General features: G+C 53.1%; 1 protein-coding gene across 5 annotated transcripts in view; it reads right to left on the reverse strand.

Annotated features, from left to right (window-relative positions):
• ST3GAL2 (ST3 beta-galactoside alpha-2,3-sialyltransferase 2) overlaps positions 1–21,870 on the reverse strand; it is an 81,230-nt gene that overhangs the window by 53,231 nt on the left and 6,129 nt on the right. For 3 of the 5 annotated variants that reach the window (XR_003435424.1, XR_003435425.1, XR_003435426.1), the window contains exon 1: positions 16,854–17,041. The exons of 1 other annotated variant lie outside the window; for it this stretch is intronic. The gene's annotated coding sequence lies outside the window, so the exon portion shown is untranslated. Of the gene's footprint in view, positions 1–16,853; positions 17,042–21,870 lie in introns of those variants that run through there. One more of the 5 variants, XM_027119333.1, reaches the window with a different exon arrangement.

The raw sequence follows: 21,870 nt of genomic DNA on the forward strand, positions 1-21,870 counted from the left end.
AGCCACAGAAAAGCTGCCGGGCCCTCCTTTTCCTTCTGCACCTTGTCAGGATACCTAGGGGATGCTTCCAATCTCAAGAGAAAAGCAAAGGATGTGTTCATTCAGCAAATATTTATCGCACCAGGGAGTGGCAGACAGCATGGGAAGAGCCCCAGGCCTCTACCTCCTTGTATAGCCGCATCGCTGACCCCTTAGCAAAGCTCTTCTCTCTCCAGCCTTGCAGTTCCTGCTCTGTCGAGGAGCAGAGCAATGGGACTCCTCTGTTTTGAGGATGCCCCACCAGCCCCTCTAGTCTGCCCGCCACCCAGGGCTCCTTGGTTTTGCCGGCCAGGCTTCCCCTAGGAGAGCTGCCCTTCCAAGGGTATGCCAAGGGCAGCTGACTCCAGAGACCAGCAACCCAGGTCCCAGCTGTCAGCCTCTCCTTCTAAAGAGGCGGGAGCTGGTGACAGCATATCCCAGAGGCCTTCAGAGGGGCATAACCAGAGCAATACCCACCAGCTAGAACACGGGTGGAGGGCAGAGCCGAGGGCTTCAAGAAGGACGAGGTGAGTCAATCCTCAACTTACAGACCCCTTGGGGAGAAGGCTCATGCTTCCTGTCCAACTCATGCTTATCAATGGGAGTCCTCCTTCCTCAGAAGCACGGGTTACTCCAATCCTCCGCAATGTTGGCTCCCCCAAACGCACACACCCTCTACCCTGGGGTGGGAGGACTAGTGTAGGTTTGATAGATAGAAGGTTTAAAAGACAGTCTCATTGCATTCCATTGTCCCCGCCAGAAATGGGTGAAAAGAAAGGAGTAAATGGTTTCTCCCGGTAACCTTCAACCCCCTTCTCCCCAACCCATACACCCACGTGGCAGGGGACGAGCCTGTGAAAACCTCTTCCATACACCCAGACATCTTCCTGGAATACTCCCAGGCAAGGGCATGCAGACTGAGAAGGAAGCTCCAGGGGCTGGGGGCAAAGGGCAAATGTTCTCCTAAAAGAGCAGATTCATACACATGGCAGAGAGAGGCAGGGCATTCCGTTTCTAACTCCCAACCAGCCCTCTTAGACAGCAACCCCAAGAAATCTTGAATCTGATCACTCTCGCCCTCACCACTGGGGAAGCGGCAGGACTGGTGCTTCTGTTTTCCACCACTGCCCTGGCTCACCCCTTCCCAAGCCTGCACTGCACTGTGGCACGGGGCTCTGGACAGGGTCCTCCTCCCTATACTGTAGACACTGGAAGGTTGGCCACCTGAAGAAAGCTGATGGGGAAGGGCTGAGCTAGGGTCTATACAAGTCCTGCCAGGACACACCTAGGGAAGGGAGAAGCTGTGCCTCTAGAATCTTCCAGGCCACAGTCTCTGTGGCTCACAACTCCAGCCAGGCCTTGGCCCAGGCCCAGAGTTGAAGGATTCAACTTAAAACTCTGGCATCTATCCCCATATCCTCTGTGGGATGGGGGGATGGGGCAGAGAATGCCAGGGAAGAGGTCATAACCTAAGTGGCCAGCACTGTGACCCTGCAGGAAAGGGGCCCGGGAAGCAGGGTGACTGATGCTTTGCTGGAAAGGAGGGCTGCAGGACCGGTGTCTGTGTAGTCATTGTATGTGCACGACCCAGTAGGACTCCAGGCCGTCAGCAACCAGGGGGCAGACACCAGCCCTTCCTGGGGGCATACTGGGATGGACCTGGCCCAAAGCTCTGATACACAGGGCAAGCTCTGGCCCCTGACAAGGCTGGCAGAGCTCCTGGGATGCGAAGGTCCAGAAACAGTGCTTCTGGGAGCACAGCAGCCCCCATTCTGGGGTTCTTCCGTCCCCCAACCCGGGGCGGAAGTCAGGGGCGCACACTCACTCCACTAGGGCCAGCGTCACACTTGAAGGTGCAAGTGAGAACAGGGCTCTGTGTCCTCAGTGCCAGGACTGTGCAAACCTCTTCCCCTGGGCTGGTATAACCTATGGCTGGAACTCCTCAATCCTCATGGCCCAGCCAAGCCACCCAGGTGGGAAGTCTGCCAGAGCCTCTGGGAACAGGCAATATCATGAAGGTGACAGTCCAGGCTGCAGGCACAGAGGCCTACTTTGTCTGGGGCGAATTTCTCTAAAGGGCTTCAACCTCGGCAGGGTAGAAACAGTGGGCTGTAACTGTCGACAGACAACCTCCCTTACTCTATCCACCCTGCCCCCACATTTCCTTATCCGGCGGCGGTTCTTCTGATTTTTTTGCTGCTTCATCTGAACACTGGTTATGAAATGGGAGCACCTTGTGTGCCAGCAGGCAGCCGTTTGAGGCGTGGACACCGTCCTGGGCACCACTTACATGCCAGGCAGGATGCAGAAGTGGGGCTGCAGGCTGGAAACTCCACTTTGTGGTCAGGCGCTTACCTCCTTCTTTCATCAAGATGAGATGACTTCAAAGTGTTCTTTTAACTTTTTTTTTTTTTTAAACCAGAACACTCTTTCCCCCCAACCCACCCGAAAACTTCCATCAACCAGGCCAACTTATCAGTTTCTATTCTTGTGGCCCAGTGGGAAGAGGGAGGCTGGTGGTGAGACTTGTATAATTCCTGCCAAGATCAGATGCTGGAGAACCACCAACCCTTTACGGCAGCTTGTGGGCTAAGCTGGGGCCTGAGTGCTGTGTCAAGAGATGGGGCGGGCTTCCCTGGTGGTGCAGTGGTTGAGAGTCCGCCTGCCGATGCAGGGGACATGGGTTCGTGCCCCAGTCTGGGAAGATCTCACATGCCACGGAGCGGCTGGGCCCGTGAGCCATGGCCGCTGAGTCTGAGCATCCGGTGCCTGTGCTCCACAACGGGAGAGACCACAACAGTGAGAGGCCTGCGTACCGCAAAAAAAAAAAAAAAAAGAAAAAAAGAGATGGGGCCCTGTTACAAGGCTTACTTAAAATGAATAAGGTGACACTGTTATAGGTACAGTCATGTAGGTGCCAATTCCCTGGGCGACCTCAGGAAGGAGCTACATTCCCTCACAGCCAATCAGCCCTGAGTAGAGAGGAGGTGGCCCACCTGCCCTAAAGAGGACTCATGACAGGATGGGTCCCAGGGGTCCTTAGGGAGACAGGTCAGCACTAGGAGACCAGAGACTCTGGCAGAAAGGCATACAGAGGTGCGCTGGTCCTAGGGGTGGGTATCTCCAGTGGGAAGAGTACCCCGAAAACCCTGGAAACAAACCAGTAACCTGTCCTCTGTGAGCCAGACTGTTTTTACTCTTCATACACCCTATCTTTAGCTTTCCTTTGTTCTCCTTTTATACTTAGTAACGTCTTTCGTCGTTGGGAAAGGTCAGACTGTGGCAGCTATGCTAATGAAAACACAAAGGAGGTGTTTGCATCCATGCCTGGACCAGGAGATTAAAGGGAGCAATGTCCCCTCTCTCCCTCGGGAGTGGAGGTGGAGAGAAGACCAGAGGTGGGCCCTTTGCTCAGCCTGTGTCCTCTGCAGTCATCTTTCCCACAGAAACCTTGGGAAGTGCAGTTAGAGGCCCTGAGCTAGTGCCCAGCCTGGTGCCACAGGGCAACTGCCAGCACCAATCCCGCAGGAAGCACCCCTGCCCTGTGCCCCCGCTAATCCCTGTGTCACTAATATTCAGCTCCAGGAGGCAGAGAGCAGGTGGCCGGTAAACTGTAGAGGCCAGTGCACACCTGCTTTCATTCACCCCTTGCTCTGGCTAAGCCGTCTTCCTCGTCACTGAGGAGCTGATAATATGCTGTGACTGACTCAGGCAGGACCCCTGGGAGGAAAGAACATCCCCAAGGTTGCTAGGCAGGTAATCTGCTTTCCCTTCAGGAAAGTGGCAATATCAGCTGCTATGAGTAGAGCAAAGGCAGCCTTCCCCTTGCCCTGCCTCTGCCCCTCGCCCCTCGGTGAGGGGAGCCAGGGTGGGGGAGCAAGGAGCCCTCCCCAGTCCCATCCTCAAAGAGCGATTCATCCTCCTGGACCTGGCCTGCTAAGATAATATTTGTCATGACATCTATTACTGTTGTCAACTTTGGGGGAACATGGAGGGGAGGAATACACCAACTGGGGTCCATCACCATGGTCCCCAGGGAGCGGTATCTTTTGGCTAACTTTATTATGTATCCTGGGGTTACAAGGGGATGGCCAACATGATGGTGCTTATTTGGGGCTTGGGCTGTACAGGGTGACCTGGGGGCCACCAAGAGGTGGGGCCCAGGGCCTCCTTTCAAGCGCCTTGCCTGGTGAGACTGGGGCAGCCCCACCTCAACACGTGTCTATGAGTTAACATTTTACAGTGAACTCTGGACTAAACCCAGATGACCTCAATTCCAGGACTGGCTTTGCTATTCGACAGCTGCATGTCTGGGCAAATCTTACCGCTCTGGGCCTCAGGTCCTCCATCTGTAAAATGGGCATGATGATGTCTGCTGCCCTGCTTACCTCACAGTCCCCATCAAGATGAAATAAGCAATGACTATAAGCTTCAAGGCCCTATGTACCCGAGGTACCAGTGAATTTCAGCCTCACTGAGAAGAGGGAGTCGGGGACAAGAGTAGGCACTGTGGCTAAGCCTGAGGGAACAGGAGGCCGGACCCAAGCTGGCCAATCTCTGAGAACATGAACCCAGACAGAAGCAGGTGGACCAGGGAGCCTGCGGGAGCCAAGGATGCAGGGCAGACACAGCGCTCTGGTCAAACAGTTCAGGAGAGAAGACTGGTTGTCAACACGCATATGAAGGGCAGGAGGAAAGATGCATGAGGAGATGGCCAGAATGAAAAAGGAATTCAGTCCCAAACTCAGAAGAGCCCCGCCTTGCTCACTGAGCACCTTGGGGCTGGGTAGAAGCACCCCCAAGCTCCCAGGACCTCCAGCATCTTATTAACATACATGTCACACTCAGGGGACAGCTTTCCCTTTCTGACCAGGGGCCCCAGGGGAGTGACCCACTCTGGGCAAGACACCTGTGTCAGACTGAACTTGAGGTCTCCTCCTGCTAAGGTGAGGCTCGAAGCCCCGAGCACTTTTTTTTTTTTTTGCTGCACCGCCCAGCTTGCAGGATCTTAGTTCCCCAACCAGGGACTGAACCCAGGCCCTTGGCAGTGAAAGCGCGGAGCCCTAACCACTGGACCGCCAGGAAATTCCCTCAGAGCTCTTTCTACAACACCCCATTCTTGGCTCTGCCAAGCTGGGTCAAACATCTGCACCCTTTACAAATTGGAGGTGATGCGCGAACTGAGGCCAAAATTGTGCTATTCATCTCTCTGTACCTGAAACTGGCACCACCATCCTGGACATTCTCTTCCAAGGGAGAAGACACAGGGGCACAACCCTCCCCAGCAGGAAATACAACGTAATCCAGAAAGCACAGCAGCCCTAGAGCTACATCCTTATCTAGGCCCCAGCAGGAAACTGCACAGAGGAGGGTGAGCATCTAGGAAGTTGAGATGACAGGGGAGACGGGGAGGGGATGGAGGCAGCACCAGGGCAGAAGCGGGCAGACTTGGGCCAATGCCTCCTCTGTTTACTGGGACCTGGTTGAACGCACACTGAGTGAATGTCTCCCTCATCTCAGACAGATGGCCCCGGGCCACCACAAGGAAGGGGCTATTTGCCATAACCTGCCTGTGTCTATTCTTTGTCTTGCAGTCCAGGGGATCAATGACTTTGTGGATGGGCAACCGGGGTACGGGGGCTCCTCCCTAAAAGACACCACTTACTACTGGAAAGAGCCTCAGCCTGCAAGTCAGATGACCTGGGTTCTGGACTCAGTTCTTCTACCTACTGGTTTGAGGAGATCAGGCATATTTCTCAACCCCACTTCCTGATATGTAAATGGAATGACTCAATGATTCTAAGTCCCATTCTACATGCTAGCATTCAGTTTTTAACAAGGTAAATGAATACATGGCAATAAATCCTTATAGGTTTGTCTACAGTGGTGATTCTGACATGCACACCTAGCTCTGCCTACTGCCTCAATACACAAAGTCTTTAGAATGCATGACAACCCCATTTTCCTTTCGGGAGTCATCTCTCCCCAAATTTCCATCCCTGTGCCTGGCCAATCAGAGCATCAAATGCAGCCAGCCACGTACTTGATCCAAGTTTGGGCAAGGACCCTGATTCCCAGTGAACCCAGGACTGCTGACAGGTACAGTCAGCCTGCACTGCTGACAGGCACCTTCTACCACATGGGAACTGAGAATGCTGTCACCATGGAGAAGGGCGGGGTGAGATGGAGTTGTTTGAGTCCCTCATCTTCCCTGTATGTGGCCAGCCATTCCCTCAGGTATGAGTCAACGGATTCCCTTTTATCAAAGCACTTTGAGTTGGATTCTTGGCTGTTGTAATTGAAGAAGTCCAACTGATACAATCTTGCACACATGTACAACCATTTTCCATTTCATTTAAAGGAATTTTAAAAAGCCACTACAGTATCGCTTGCCATCTGGTGCAGAAGGGTTGCCCTGAACCTGGCCCTAAAACCCTGTCCTTGATAGGTCAACCCAACTCAGAGGCCCATGGGCCCACAGGAACAGAAGTGATTCTGGGATTCCCATCAGTGACTCATTCCTGGCCAGGACCCACACCCTTCTCCAGCCGCGGACACTGCCCAGATGTACAGATGGTGAGAGAGCCACTGACATGCATGGCCTTTCTGGGTGGCCTGGGTGGGGTCAGGAATGCCCATAGCCAGAGTCCCCTCACCACAAGCAAGACTGGAGGGCCCTGGCTGGGCCCTGAACCGGCTGAAGTGGTCAGGGAAAGAAAAGATGACCCTGGACATGGAACGCAACAGGAAGTCAGGACCCTAGGTTCCATTCCTTATCTGGCAATGGATTTTGGGAGGAACTCTTTCCAAACCGGTTTCTCAACCTGTTAAGAGTCATGTCTGGCTTTTCAAATGATGTCAGACACTCCCCTGAACTCCAGACACATCTATCCCACTCATTTCTGGAAGCCGCTCCTTTGATGACATACCTTAGAGGCACCCAAAATTACCTCAGACTCACCCTGCTCCAAATCAAACTCACGCACGCTCTAAGCCCCCCAAACTGGACTCCCTTCTGTATTCCCAGTGTCTGGAAAGGGACATCATCCAGCCAACCCTGAAACCTGGGAGTCATCTATGTCCCTTCCTTCCTTCAACCTCCTGCAGCCAACCTCTTATAAAGTCCACCTGTTTACCACCTAAATCTCTCAGCTTTCTACCTTCCTCCACGTCTGCCACCATCACTCTATCCAAGGAACTGTCACCCTCCACCAATAGTAGCCCCTTAACTGCTAAAGCCCCAGATCTACTCACCAGACACGCCTCTAATTCATTCTCCAGAGAAAGGCCAAAGTTATCTTTCCAAATGCAAGTTCCATCAGATCCCCATTTCCACTCCTCCCAGCAAAACACCCAGCCCTCCCAAAGCTCTGGGGCAAAGGTGGGACTCCCTTAAGACCCCATGGTCCCAGGTCTGGCTGGCTGAGTGGCAGGTTAACCCTGAGACCAAAATGGACCAGGCAGGTCTGGGAGTCATTGCTCAGCCCAGAGCCCTGGCCGCACCCTGGAGTACATTCCACTCCCAGGTCAGCCTCAGAACAGCTCAGTTTTGCCAGGACTGACCCTCCCCCAGTTAGACTTCATCTAACCACAGATGGGAACGGGAGCTGGAGGCCAGGCAGGGGAAGCCCAGCTGGGCTGAAGCCAGGGGCTGTGTATATCAGAAAGGAGAGAAGATAGAGCAGGGCCACAATAGCCTGTCAGTATCTGTGGCGCAGGCTGAGAGAAGGCAGCTGTCGGCAGGATAAAACTCAAGAAGCCTATCTCTTCCCTCTTATCAGACTGACCCTTGGCAGCCTCACAGCCTGTGGAGAACAAACAGTCATTAACCACCCATCCCATACTTCCAGCACAATCGTGTGCAACCAGCCCAGCCCTGGGAAAGCCCAGGCCTTCTCCCCTGCCAGGGTGGTTCTTGGGGCCCATCTCTTGGCCAGACCTCTCCATCCTGCTTCTCCTTCTTGAGCAATGAAATGTTATGCTCTGCTCAAACTGGTCTCCTCGGGGCCAGTGGTCCCTGCCCATTCAGTTCAGGCCTTTGCATCATGTTATGTGTGGCCTTTGCCTCACCATCTTCCTTCTCTCCTCTACTAAGAAACTCTACCCAGCCCCCTTCCAGGCGTGTTCTCAACTCCTTGCAGACCCGCCAGGAGTCTGTGCTGCCGATCTGGCGTCTCCCATGATCAGCCTGTCATCCAACCTCCCATGCTGGCTTTGGGGAAAAAATCTTGCTAGAGCAGAGTTAGGGTATAAGGAGGTGAGGGGACTGGGAGCAGAAAGAAACAGGAAGCCTATAAACAGTCACTCCAAAGCCTAACCAATATAGGCCAGTATAGGAAGGGAAGAATGCAATGAGAGACCAGTTGGGTTTTTCTGCCTGAACCCAGGACAGAGGCAGAGTGAGGGTTGGGAGGGGGGATGAGGACAACGAGAGGCACGGGGACAGCTCCCTTGGCTGCAGGAGCCCAGGTTCTCCAGAGAGATGCCGGAGCAGGCTGGCTGCTGTTCAGTACATCCAAGCGGGTTAGCAGAAAGGTCAAACCGATTCTCATGGACGTCTGGACTTCATGGCAGCATCCTGGGCCCCAGCACTATCTCCTCACTCAGGATATGGCATTCCTCTGTCAGGTCTACCAGACGATTTGAGAGCAAATCCCTGAACAGGTCTTTAAATTCTTTATTTACAGATGAGGGCTCTGGGGCCCAGAGAGAGGCGGCGACTTGCCCTGGGTCACACAGCACCAAATCCCCTGCAGGTAAGTAAGACAGTGAGAATCCTGTATACACCCAGCCAGACTGGGTCCTGGACTATGAAAATCATCGGGGGGCACCCTGACCAAACAAACTGCTTCCTCTTTGGAAGAGCCAAATAGCCCTGCCCTGAGGCTCTCATTCAGGCCAGGCCCCACCCTGGCCACAGTGGCAGACAACAGAGGGTCTGCTGGCTCCTCTTCCTGTTTTGCACAGGATGAATGGCAGGGTAGGCCCACAGACCCAGGATGGGCAGGAACTGCTGGGATAGTGGGTGGGCAGCATGGGTGGAAGAAGACACCTTGTGAAATATCTCAACCAGGTGTAAAGAGGGGTGAGGTATCTTCTGTGTTCATCACAGGAAATGCCACTTGAGAGATCTGAACTCACATTTATCCACTGCTGCTTTAGGGTCCAGCGTGAATTGCTTTTCAGGCACTGAGGAAATCCCTTCATTCATCAGCTGCTACTGTGGCCTTGGGCTGGACCTCCCTGACATAAGCTGCTTACCCTGCTCCCATTTCATAGCATCTTCCTCTCTAAGGAAGTGCCAACACTGGCTCCCCTACACTGGAAGAGCCTGAACGGGGTTCCCATGCCTCTCCAAACCCCCTTCGGGCTTTCCCATCTCCCTCTACCCGTGGTACCTGGGGTCTCCTCCTGAGCCATGCCGGAGGCCCCAGGAATCAGCCAGAAGCTACAGAGGTGTGGGTTCAGGGAAATACAAAGCCCTCTGGGACAGGATGGAACAGAGAGAAGGCCAATCCCTGGAAACTCCCTTGTGGCCACCTCGGACTCAGATGGTTCCCTAGAAAACCCAAGAGAGACAGGAACTGGGAGCTCAGGAGCTCTCGCCCCTCCCCTGCCTTCCCGCACAGCCTCAGTCCCGCCGGCTGCTGTTTGTTCCACTTGCTCGGCCAGAGGACTCAGCACCGGGCCAGAGACTTTTGTTTCCTCCTGACTCTGGTTCCAGTTTACCATCAGTATCAAATGAGGTATTTTGTTTTCAACTGAACTTGGGTGAGAATGAGGGTTGCAGAGCACTCCACTGACAGGTCAGGGGAGAGTCCCTTGCAAACCCAGAGGGACCCTCCCCACCAGGAAGGAAGGAGGTGGTAACTATGCACGGTGACAGATGTTAACTAATTTGTAGACATTTCACAGTGTATACAAATATGGAATCTTATGTTGTATACTGGAAACTGACATAAGGTTATATGTCAATTACGTTTCAATAAAAAAAAAAAGGAAGGGGGCTTCCCTGGTGGCGCAGTGGTTGAGAGTCCGCCTGCCGATGCAGGGGACACAGGTTCGTGCCCCAGTCTGGGAAGATCCCACATGCCGCGGAGCGGCTGGGCCCGTGAGCCATGGCCGCTGAGCCTGCGCCTCCGGAGCCTGTGATCCGCAACGGGAGAGGCCACAACAGTGAGAGGCCCACGTACCGCAAAAAAAAAAAAAAAAAAAAAGGAAGGAAGGAGTGGGAGTGAAGCAGGGTGGAACTGTGGGAGGTGACATGAGTGTGGAGGGGCAATCCCTACTCCCACCCTCAGTTCCCTCACTTGTACCTCTTCCTACAATCCACCTCTCAACTTCCCCTCTCACTACCCACTCCAGCCCCTCTGAATTCCCTTCAGCCACACTAACAACTTGTTGATTCTTCCTCACCAGAACAGTTCCCTCTAGACCAATTAGCTATTCGCATTTGTTGCCGATTTTCTTCCTCAGAAGGCTTCAGACCTGCTCAAGCTGGGAGGCTGTTGCCTGCCTGCTGTGCTAGGACTTTACAGCGGAAGGGTGGAGAGAAAGGGTGAGGGCTGCTCTCCGGGGTCCCTGGGTCATGCCCTAGCACCTCAGGGTCTCCTGCCCTCCCTCGAGCACAGGATGGGCCTCATGCACAGGATGGGCCTCATGCCTCAACTGCACAGAAGCAGGGCTGCTTTCTGTGTCCCTCTGGTTTGTTTCCCTCCCTGATCCTAGAGAGGAAGAGAAGGAGAAAAAAGGAAAAAGGATGCTAATGGGCAAAGGTGATAAACTAGCAAGAGATGAGAAACAGAGGCCTACAGGACAGAGAACAATGCCCCTCCAGGGAGGAAATCCCTGTGCTGCCGGCTCCCCTCCCACATCAGCAGCCAGTGGGGTGATGTCAGTCAACCTCTTTCCCTCTCTGGACTTCCTCATTTGCAGAGTCACATCCCCTTGAAGGAAGAAGCCATTTGAGGATGTTTTTCAACAGCTGATAGCAGAACTGTTTGTTTCATTTTAATGTTATTATTTCACAAATACAAATTTAGCACCGACATCAAAATAAAGAAAAGTGACATTTTTCTCTAGATTTCTCTTGCCCCTGGTTCACCCTACTGTCCATGGTGGAATGCACTGCATTCACAGGTGACAAAATATCACATATATTTGAATGCTAACAGCTCTAACTGAGGGGAACAGTCCTCTTCACCCAGGAAGATGACCTTCTCTCTGAGAATCTGTGGAGATAAGTACTCTTCAGCACTGCCCCTCCTGCCCCACCCCAGAGAGGACCCTGTCCCCTCCCTCCCGTTCCTGTAGGAGGAAACTTCCCCAGTTCTCAGCTAGAAAGTTGGGGTGGCCCAAAGCCCAGCCTATGCCCTAGGGCCTTAGGAGAGATCTGCCATGGCAACATGAAAGCGTGATTGACAATATGCTGTATAATGATTTATGAATAAGCACCAAGAAGTGCTCTAGAATGGCTGCTTAGGGAAACACACAGGCGTCCCTGGTGAGCCCGGCCTAACTGGAGGAAAAGCCTGTTGTCCCCAGGCAGGCAAAGTTCAGACCCTCTCCTTGCAAAATGTCATTTGGAGATGTTTGCCCTAATAGTGAGGACTTGTTAACAACCATCCTGAGCACAGAGGGAGGAAAATCTAAAACCTAAGTCCCCAGAGAGCTGGGCCAGGTCCTTTAGTTGGTAAGGGCTCAGGTATTGGGAACACGTGGTGGGGGAATCTGGGGCATGGGAACTGAGAGTGGGGAAGGGGAAGGAGGAGGAAGAAGGTCACGCAGGTGGAAGTGCGGAGACAGAAGAGATGTAGGCATGTTGAGCGTGGACAACAAAGCCCCAGCTGCTTTCAGGATGTACTGGACCCCGGAAGCTTTGGGGCCCCACCTCCTCAGGGCTGAGGCCCCAAATCTCAGGCAGCATGGAGTCAGGAGTAACGAGCTCACCAGGGTTCCATGGGCGCTGTGAGCATCCTGCGTGCAGCTCCTCCAAAGCAAAGGCACATCATCTTCTGCAAACTCTTTCTCCTCCTGACTGCCCCATTTCAGCTAAAGGAACCAACCTCATCACCCAAGCAATGAAGTGTCAAACCCTAGCCAATCAAGTGTCTGTTCCAGAAAATATCTACTTTCACAATTCTAGAATCAGTCCCTTCTTTTCCATTTCTACTGCCAAGTTCCAGCCTTCATTACATCTCACCTGGACCCTATCTAGTTTTCCGTTTCCTCCCTCCCTTCTTTTCTTGTCCCCTTATGACCCAGCTATACCCTGCTGCCAGCCTGCCCTCTGCCTGCTCAGAAACCTTTCAGAACCAAGCCCTCCCTTTGCTGTCTGCCGATTCGAGTGCTCATTGAGCACCTTGCTGGACTGATCTCTTGCAGTCCACTGCCACTTCTTCTGGGGACTTCAGCTTTTGGATGCAGTCTGGGGGGACTGCCTACCATGCCACCAGCCCTTCCTTGGCCAGGGAAGAAGCATGACCCAGCCTGGGCCAAAGAGACATATCCTCCCTGGGATATGACTCCCAAGCTGTGGTGACAAAATTACAGAGCACAGCTGGAACAGATTTATCCTGGCGACAGTGGTACCCTGAAGAGGCTGGACTTTGGCTCCTGCCTTACCCACTCCAAGACCCTGGAGGGGACTTGGGTCCTGAGTCATCCCTCAGATTCTAGGAGTTCCCATAGCCCTCCAATAAAGTCCTTTCCTGCCAAAATCAGCCAAGCTGTTGCTTGTAACCAAACAGGATCTTCTCACTGCTTTTTGAAGTACCTCTCCTATGCTCCAACCAAAAGGGAAAACTCCCTAAAAGTGCCATGATGGCCTCTCTCTGCACCTGTTGGCCTGCATACTCTCCAGCCTGTAGGCACTGCTGCAACTCTACCTGCCCCTTCAGGGCCCAACCCAAAGGCCTCTTCTGAACCCTCTACGTGGGTGACTTTCGCCTCCTTTAAACCCACAAACCACTGGCTGCCCCTTCTGCCTTCCACTGTGGACACTAGTGTACTTGTCTTATCCCTCTCCCAGCGGACAGTGACTTGGTCATTCTCTCCTCCACAACACCCGGCATAGATCCAGGCTCAGTAAAATTCACCAGGCTCTGGGGGCAGACAACCCGGAGGACAATTACAGGTTTTCCGGGCAAGACAGGCAGTGAGTGACACAAAGCACAGGGTGTGCTGTCAGTAAGGCCTGAGTCTGACTTCCGTATCCTCTACTTACCAGCTGTCTGAGCTTGGGCAAGTCTCATAAGTTCTGCAAGGCTCAGTGCTTCATCTATGAAAGAGTGACAATAATGCCAACTCCACAACACTGCTGTGAGGATCTGACAAGCTGACATGTGAGAGCATCTAACCCGGTGACCGGTGAGGAATAAGCACTCAGGGAACAGCAGCCGTTATTCCAGCTATTCATAGCGACTGGTTTAGCAGATGCTCCATCAGAGGGTTGGAATCAGGAGCCCTGGGCCTGCTGTGTGACCCACAGTGCATCTCTCTGTTTCTCAGTAACCCCGCCTGCGTCTACATCTGCCTTATCAACCTCCTGAAGAACAACAGGTGGAAAATGCTTGGCAAAGTAAAAGCACAATGCAAGGGGTTCCTCCTGTTTTTCTAAATTTCAGAGATTCCCAGGCATCCTGTCCAGTGTGCAGCATGGCCAGCACCCCAGCCTGCTCGTTCTGAGGGACAGGGCAGATGAGTGCCGGGTTTGGCGTCTGCTTCTCCATGTCCACGCAGCCACCTCTTTTCCAAAGCCCTGGGGCCTAAATGTCCTGCTTTTGTGGGGCCTTCTTTCAAATAGCCATAGGGCAGTGTCTGCTATGTAGTTACAGGGGGACTGGGAGCTCAGGCCCCACAAGTCACCCCTACCATCAACCTAGCCAACACTGGGCAGCATGAGAATGGAAGGAAAAGGCGAATCCAGGGCAGCTGCCAGGACAAGCCTGAGCGGGGAAGCAAGGTCGGAGGAAATCTCTCTTAAGACTTCACATCTGGGGACTTCCCTCGTGGCGCAGTGGTTAAGAACCCACCTGCCAGTTCAAGGGACATGGGTGCAAGCCCTGGTCCGGGAAGATCCCACATGCCGCAGGGCAAATAAGCCCGTGCGCCACAACTACTGAGCCTGCGCTCTAGAGCCTGCGAGCCACAACTATTGAAGCCCGTGCGCCACAACTACTGAAGCCGGCGCACCTAGACCCCGTGCTCTGCAACAAGAGAAGCCACCGCAATGAGAAGCCCGCGCACCGCAACGAAGAGTTGCCCCTGCTCGCCTCAACTAGAGAAAGCCCGCGTGCAGCAACGAAGACCCAATGCAGCCAAATAAATAAATAAATAAATTTATTTTAAAAAAGGAAAAAAAAAAAGACTTTACATCTGCCTGGATTAATCACCCAAGCAACTGTCATGGCCCCAAACCAGTGGTTCTCAAGTGTTATGGCCAAGAAACTGGGCAGAAATCAAATCAAATCCTAGCCCCCACCCAGACTGCCTGAACCAGAAAACTCTGGGAGTGGGGCCCAGCCAGCTGTGCTTTGAACAGCTCTCCAGGGGGATTCTGATGTCTGATCAAGTATGAGAGATCCTGCCCTTTAACTGCAAGACTCTCCACTTTAACTCAAATTACTGAACACCTACTATGCGCCAAGGACCAAGCCGGTGGCGGTATTTCATAAATGAGGACACGTCTGAAGAACTTCCATAGTTTAATGGTGGTCAAAATCAAGTGCACAAACACACAAGGCAGGATGGGGTATAGAACAAAGCAACGGAACCAGCTTCCCATCCCTCTCGCCAGACTCCACCCCTCAGATCTTCTCTTGCCATGACCGGAGGAAAAAGATAACTCCAGTTCTGGGAAACCGGTCCCCCCTTGCTTCTATTTCGGACTCCTCATAATTGCAGTTAGTTTTTTGAAGAAGAGTGATCCTCACCCTGAGGCATGTTTCAGGCCCAGAGGTTTGGCTCATGGGGAAATAGCCCACGAGGCCATACCTAGTGGTTCTTAGCAACTTGGAAATTGGCACTACCTAGGGTTTGGGCTCAGAAAGTTCCTAGAGAGCTGTGAGCATGCCACAGCACATCACAACACCGCATTCCCATGCAGGGTCACTCCCTCAGGTCCCTGGCAAGCTCGCATGTGAGTGCAGATGCAGACATAAACACGCACACAGACAGTTGGCCCCCTGGCCTCCCTTCCTCCATTCTCAAGTTACAAGGTTAAAGGCGTCCTATTCACAGCCAAGGGGGAGGGATGAGAGAGGGGTGCTGAAGCAGAGAACCATCTGGTTCAGATCAAGATTGCTCATTCAGGATCTCAGCGGAACTCCCAGAGCCTGCCTTCCTGATGGCTCATAGATTTCCCTCCCTCCCCCAACTTCCCACTGGGAAACTGAAAGACTGGGCTAGGAAGGGGTGACCCATAGGCAAATCTGCCGAAGGAAGACAAAAAACTGAATTATATACGCAAGTCTGTGCCACCTCTCTGAGCCCTGGCTCCCTTTCTTTCAAATCCTGAACACCACGACTAAACTTGAGATCACCACCTACAGTCACTGCATCTTCCTCCACAAAGAGCTCAGGGCACCTATCAGGCATCCTTCCCTGAACCGGCAAGCCCCTCCAAAGTTAGCAGCAGAAGCAAGATGAGGCTGAGGGGTGTGGTCTCCCAGACTCCTCTTACACGGCCATCTCCACCAATGTAGGAGGTTCCCTTCATCTCAGGGGGACGCTGGAGTCCATCAGGCCTAATAAGAGGAAGGGATGACCAACCAGCTTCCAGACAACTGTCCCAAAGACAAGATGGGAGTGTGCGTTACTGGCTAGGATTGACTCACCCAGGGACCCCAGAGTGCCCTGAACCCCCCTCGGCAGCTTTGGTTGAAAGAGGCTGCCACTCCCTTTCCACCACCAAGCCCCTCTCTCTCCCCTTTCCCCCCAACACCACCTTAGACTCTGTTCTGCAGTGCTTTATAAATGGGAGATGGATGCAGTTGGCAAGAAATAAAAATCAAAAGGCTAACTTGAGTAAACGAGCAATAGGTGGGTGACCCTACAGGCAGAGTAGGCGAGAAGTGAAATACAGGAAGGAGAAGGGGGAAACAGAAGTGGGAGAAAGCCAAAGGGGAGACTAAAGTGAGCTCAGCCCAGAGCTGCAGCAGGGAGCTGGAAAGTTTGGTCCCGTCACCTAGGAACGACTGGAGGGAGGAAATGACTCTTCCATGCCAAGACATGGGCTCAGACCAGCCCCACAGGGCTGGGGCATGGACTTCGCCAAGTTCCTGGTTTATGCCAAGCCTCAGTTTCTCCAAAGTGGGAAGGAGGTCAAGCAGTTAGGTCTCATCAGAGAAAACTGGGCCATTGTGGGTGGCTTGGGGGCAGTGCCAGGTAGGGAAAAGAGGAGAGAGGTGCTGATGGTGCAGAGGCATCCTTCGGCCAACAGAAGCGGGACAGGGGTCTCTCAGTAGTGCACAGGCCAGGAGCGCGCGCGGGGGTTAGCGGCGCGAACTAGGCAGTGGACTGAAGTCGGGACTGGGGCACGGAGCGCTCCCCAGGGCTGGGGCTGGGGCTGGAGGCTGCCACCAAGGAGTGGAACAGCCACGCGTGGGAGCGGCTGGAGGTGCAGAAGCAGAAGGCGGGGAAAGGGGATTGAGGCCAATGTAAGCGGACCCCCGCCCCCACGGGGGAGCCCAGCGCCCCGACCCAGGGGAAGTTGCCGGGGTGGACTGGGAGGGTGTGGGCCGCTGGCAGAGCCAGCTGCCCGCGCAGAGGGGGTTCGGGGCAGAGAGGGGCCCGGGGCGCCCCACATCCCGCCCGCCCTCATCCCGCCCGCGCACCTCAGTCAGCGCCGAGCGCCGCGCGGGCCATACTCGCCGCTCCTGCTGCCGCCTCCGCCAGTGCAGAGAAAGCCGCCGCCGCCGCCGCCAGCGTCTGGACCCGTTATCTCCGCGGCTCCCCAGTCCTCCCGCAGCGGGCCAGTCCCGCCCTTGCCCGCCGTGCCCTCCCCAAGCGAGCAGCCGAGCCGCCGCCGCCGCCGCCGCCTCAGCCCGGCCCCTCCCCCCACCCCAGCCCGGCTGGAAGGGAAGGGTGGGGGCAGGGGGGCAACTGCCCCCTCCCCATTCACATCCTCCTGGTCTGTCCCCTCCCACCTCCTCCTTCACGCCCCTGGGCATGCTGGGATATGGAGTCCAGCCTGCGCCAGGCCGCTAGGAGTGTCCGGCATCCAGAACTACTACTCCCAGAAGATAGCGCGTGAGCCTTAGGGCTTCTGGGCTTTGTAGTTTCGCCAAGGCTCAGGGATTCTACCGAGCAAGAGGGGAGAGGGGGATGGGAGATCTCCACTCCCAGAAGGCCGGGCTCGCGATGGTGAAAATAGGATGCGGGGTCTGCGATGCCCCGGACCCGGGTTGAATACCTGGATCTCAAGGGAGATGCAAAGTAGCCGAGGATGCCTCTCAGACACGGCTGTGGTCAGCTGCAGCCGATTGGGACTAGAGGGGAAGCCTCCGGCCCGAGAACCGCGCCCCGGGTACCGTTTCCATTTGCGCTCGCAAAGAGCCTTGACCTGAGGCTAGCTTGGCTTCGTGCCCGGGCTCCGCAAGCTGCGGTCGGGCCGCTGCGCACAGGCGGGAGAAGAGAGAACACCAGGAGCCACGTGGGCGTGTGGTTTTCCTGACTTGGGAAAAAGGGGCCGCGAGTCTGTGGGTTTCCTGGAGCGCTCACCCCCTGGGGCACCTTCTCATTCCAGTCTCACTCTCTGGTTGGTGCCCTTATCTCCCAACTGTTTAGGGCAAAGCGCACACATTTTAAATATTTTTCCATGTCTTCTCTTAGCACGTGCTTCCCCCAATTTCCAAACCTACCTCAATCTTTTTTCTTTTTCTTTTTTGTTTTTTTGCCGTACGCGGGCCTCTCACTGTTGTGGCCTCTCCCGTTGCGGAGCACAGGCTCAGTGGCCATGGCTCACGGGCCCAGCCGCTCAGCGGCATGTGGGATCTTCCCGGACCAGGGCACGAACCCGTGTCCCCTGCATTGGCAGGCGGGTTCTCAACCACTGCGCCACCAGGGAAGCCCTCCTACCTCAATCTTAATGAAGCGCCAGGTTGCCCTCCAAGTTTCATCCCCACTGGCAGAGGGGAGGCCTGTAAACCAGTGGTTCTCTAACTGGCGTCTATCAGATTCTCCTGGAGAGTTTGTTCAAACACAGCTGACCCATACCCTCAGTTGCTCTTTCTTTAACTCCAGGGTGGACCTGAGAGTTTGCGTTTCTAAAAAGTTCCCAGGCGATGCTGGTTTGGGGAACCACTTTGAGAACGGCTGCTATTGGCGTTTGTTGGCTAGAGTTCTGGCATTGTCCTTCAAGGATGGGCCGGCTGTGGAATAATATTAGCCTCTGAAGAACCAGGCTATAGAAAGCGGGGTCTCAGGCTAGTTTACCACAGAAATGCTCTTTTTAATTTAAATAAGTAAATCAGTTCATGCAGTAAAAGGAAAATACTACATGGGCCTGAAAGGTGTTCCAGACCTTAGCCCTTAGCATTCTCTCCAAAGCTGGGAAAGTTTTCTGTTTCAAAGAGGGACAGGTGGGGTATACCTGGTGCTACTCCCCAAGCTCTGGGTGCAAGCCAGGGGTTGAAATCTCAAACCTATAGGATAGGGTCAGCTCAGTGGTATCCTCTGCTTCTGGGTGTATGATGATCTATAACAGGCCGGAGGATTGAGAGGTGGGGAGGTGGATTCCTGACTTGTCAGGTAGCAGAGAGTGACTCTCACACCTACCCAGGTAGACCCTACTTACCACATGATTTTCTGGGAACTACAAACCTCAGAAGGGGGAACTTGGTGACCTTCACCCTCAGGCACGATCTCAGATTCTTTCAGCTGTGAGATGACAAATGTTCTCTGCTCCACCAAACGCTAGCCAGGCTCCTCTGGGCCCTCTTCTCCAATAGGCCTCAACCTTGGCCTATAAAAACTACACTCTTGGGACTTCCCTGGTGGTCCAGTGGTTAAGTCTCCGAGCTTCTACTGCAGGGGGCATGGGTTAAATCCCTGTTGGGGAAATAAGATCCTGCATGTCGCGAGGGGCGGCCAAAAAAAAAAAAAAACAACCCACAAACAAAACCTACACTCTCAACACAAATAATTTTATCCACTCTCCTCCGCCCACATTAAAAGACTTAAACCCAATAATATAGTTTCTAACACCTCAAGGCCACATCCCTAGTTTGACCCTAACCCCCTTTAAACTGCCTGCCAGAGAAAGCTCCAGAATTTACTGTTTGTTCTAGACAACACCTGTAATAAGCTCCCCACCACCACCCCTTTCTTAGAGCCTATACTAAAAAGGGCTTACAACTGTGACTTCTTCCTGTCCCTTTGAGGTGTATATCAGATGTATATGTATTATGTGTCTTTCTCAAGGACCTGAAAGCCATTCCCTTGAAATGTAATCATTGGAATGGATAGGGCCTCTGTCTCCCAGGCTCTGTGGGTGGGTGGAGTCCTAACTTCAATTATTGCCAGCTAACGAATACAGCTGGCCTAATCAGCATTTACACTGACCAACCCTTTGTAATTTTTCACATCCCTGACTCAACGGAGCCCCTGCTCACCTCCCTCCATACTGCCTCATTCTCCCTTTAAAAGGCCCAGTCACCTCTGTGCAAATTGAAGTTGCAATATACTATTGCGATAGTATACTGGTTAAAATCTGTCCTTACTACTTTAACTAGTGCCTGGCTTTGTTTATCTTTGACAAAGTGGGTATGCGCTATGAGTTCTTGGGCCCCAGGCTCTAGCCTTCCTCCCATCCACCAAGGGCCAAAGGGCAAGTTATTGCTAGGTCCTTGGGCAAGTAGCCAAGAGGCCACCAGAGGCATTGGGCCCTAACTAATGTTGACCCTTGAATGCTTTTCTGTTGTTTTTTTTTTGGTGTGTGTGTGTGTGTGTGTGTGTGTGTCCCCGTCACAGACCGTAGAGGGGCTAAGTAATCCACATGCAACCCCATGCTCTGCCCCTAAAACCAGCTGCCAGGCCCTTCCTGTAAGGGCTTTGCCTCTGTACCGGAGTCACATGCAATGGCAACATTCCCTCACAGGCAGAAGGTAATTAGCCTTTTTGAATTTACATCCATCTCCCAAAGCTCTGTTAGCAGATTACCCAGGCAGAATTAAGATGTCCTTTCATGGGCAAGACAGACAGACCCTCTCTATCCCTCAACTCCAACAGGAAGCCCCATCATCACCCTGACTACCTCCCAGTTAGATGTCAAATCGGTTTTTACCCATTTTCCCTTGCCGGTTGTGTTTTCCTATCCTCTCCACCCATCCAAATTCTGCCTGACTCTCCAAAGTCTACCTTGAGTTTTCCTTCTTCCACAAGGTTCTTCCCAACGCCTCAGCCGCACAGCCCCCGGTGAACATCACCCCTTGGGTAGCACTTGAATTTGCCTCATTCTCTTAAAAGCCTACCTTTGCTGGTGAGCATCCAGAGCAAGGAAAGCAGTGGAACAGGAAGTGAACATGGTGGATGTGAGCACCGGGCTTTGGAGGCAGACAGCTATTAAGTAGCAAGGTGCAAAGTGGAGCTGGCTCCCTCCCTCCCTGGCTTTCTGTTTGACCCATTTGGCAGCTCCCACCCTAATGGCCTGTGAGATCCAGAGCAAGGTACACAGTTCTGTGTTGTGTTAGTTTCAACTGTACAGCAAAGTGATTCTGTTATGGATATATATGTATTCTTTTTCAGATTCTTTTCCATTATAGGTTATTACAAGATATTGAGTATAGTTCCCTGTGATATACAGTAGGTCCTTGTTGTTTACCTATTTTATATACAGTAGTGTGTATATGTTGATCCCAAACTCCTAATTTATAATTTATAAAATGGTTTTTAAAAGTTTAGTCAGATCTCTACCTCATACCTAGCTAAAAACCAAAACCACAACAAGGGCTTCCCTGGTGGTGCAGTGGTTAAGAATCTGCTTGCCAATTCAGGGGACATGGGTTCGAGCCCTGGTCCGCGAAGATGCCACATGCCGTGGAGCAACTAAGCCCATGTGCCACAACTACAGCCCGCGAGCCACAACCACTGAGGCCTGAGCGCCTAGAGCCCATGCTCCGCAACAAGAGAAGCCTCGCAATGAGAAGCCTGCACACGGCAACGAAGAGGAGCCCCTGCTCACCGCAACTCGAGAAAGCCTATATGCAGCAACGAAGACCCAACACAGCCAAAAATAAATAAATAAGTTTATTTAAAAAAAAACAACACACACACACACAAAAAACACAACAAAAACCAAGTCAATAGGAAAATGGACGAAAATTTTGCAATTTATATCAGGGTAAAAGGCTAATACAAAGTGCTCTGTAAATCAGTAAGAAGATGACCAAGGAATAACAGGAAATGTGAAAAGAATATAAACGGACAGTTCACAGAGAAGGAAACACAAATGGCTGTGACATGAAAGCTTCACTCTTTTTTATGTTTTGTTGTTTTTGGCCACACCTCGTGGCATGCAAGATCTTAGTTTCCCTGGTACCTGTGCCCCCTACAGTGGAAGTGCATAGTCTTGACCACTGGACCAGCAGGGAAGTCCGCTTCACTCTTTTTTTCAAAAATTGTGCTAAAATACACATAAAACTTACCATCTTAACCATTTTTTTTTTTTTTTGCGGTACGCGGGCCTCTCACCGCTGTGGCCTCTCCCGTTGTGGAGCACAGGCTCCGGACGCGCAGGCTCAGCGGCCATGGCTCACGGGCCCAGCCGCTCTGCGGCATGTGGGATCTTCCCGGACCGGGGCACGAACCCGTGTCCCCTGCATCGGCAGGCGGACTCTCAACCACTGCGCCCCA

Source organism: Aethalodelphis obliquidens, unplaced genomic scaffold (assembly GCF_003676395.1).
Source record: "Aethalodelphis obliquidens isolate GAN/ISIS:26980383/991018 unplaced genomic scaffold, ASM367639v1 scaffold20, whole genome shotgun sequence".
Lineage (NCBI taxonomy): Eukaryota > Metazoa > Chordata > Mammalia > Artiodactyla > Delphinidae > Aethalodelphis > Aethalodelphis obliquidens.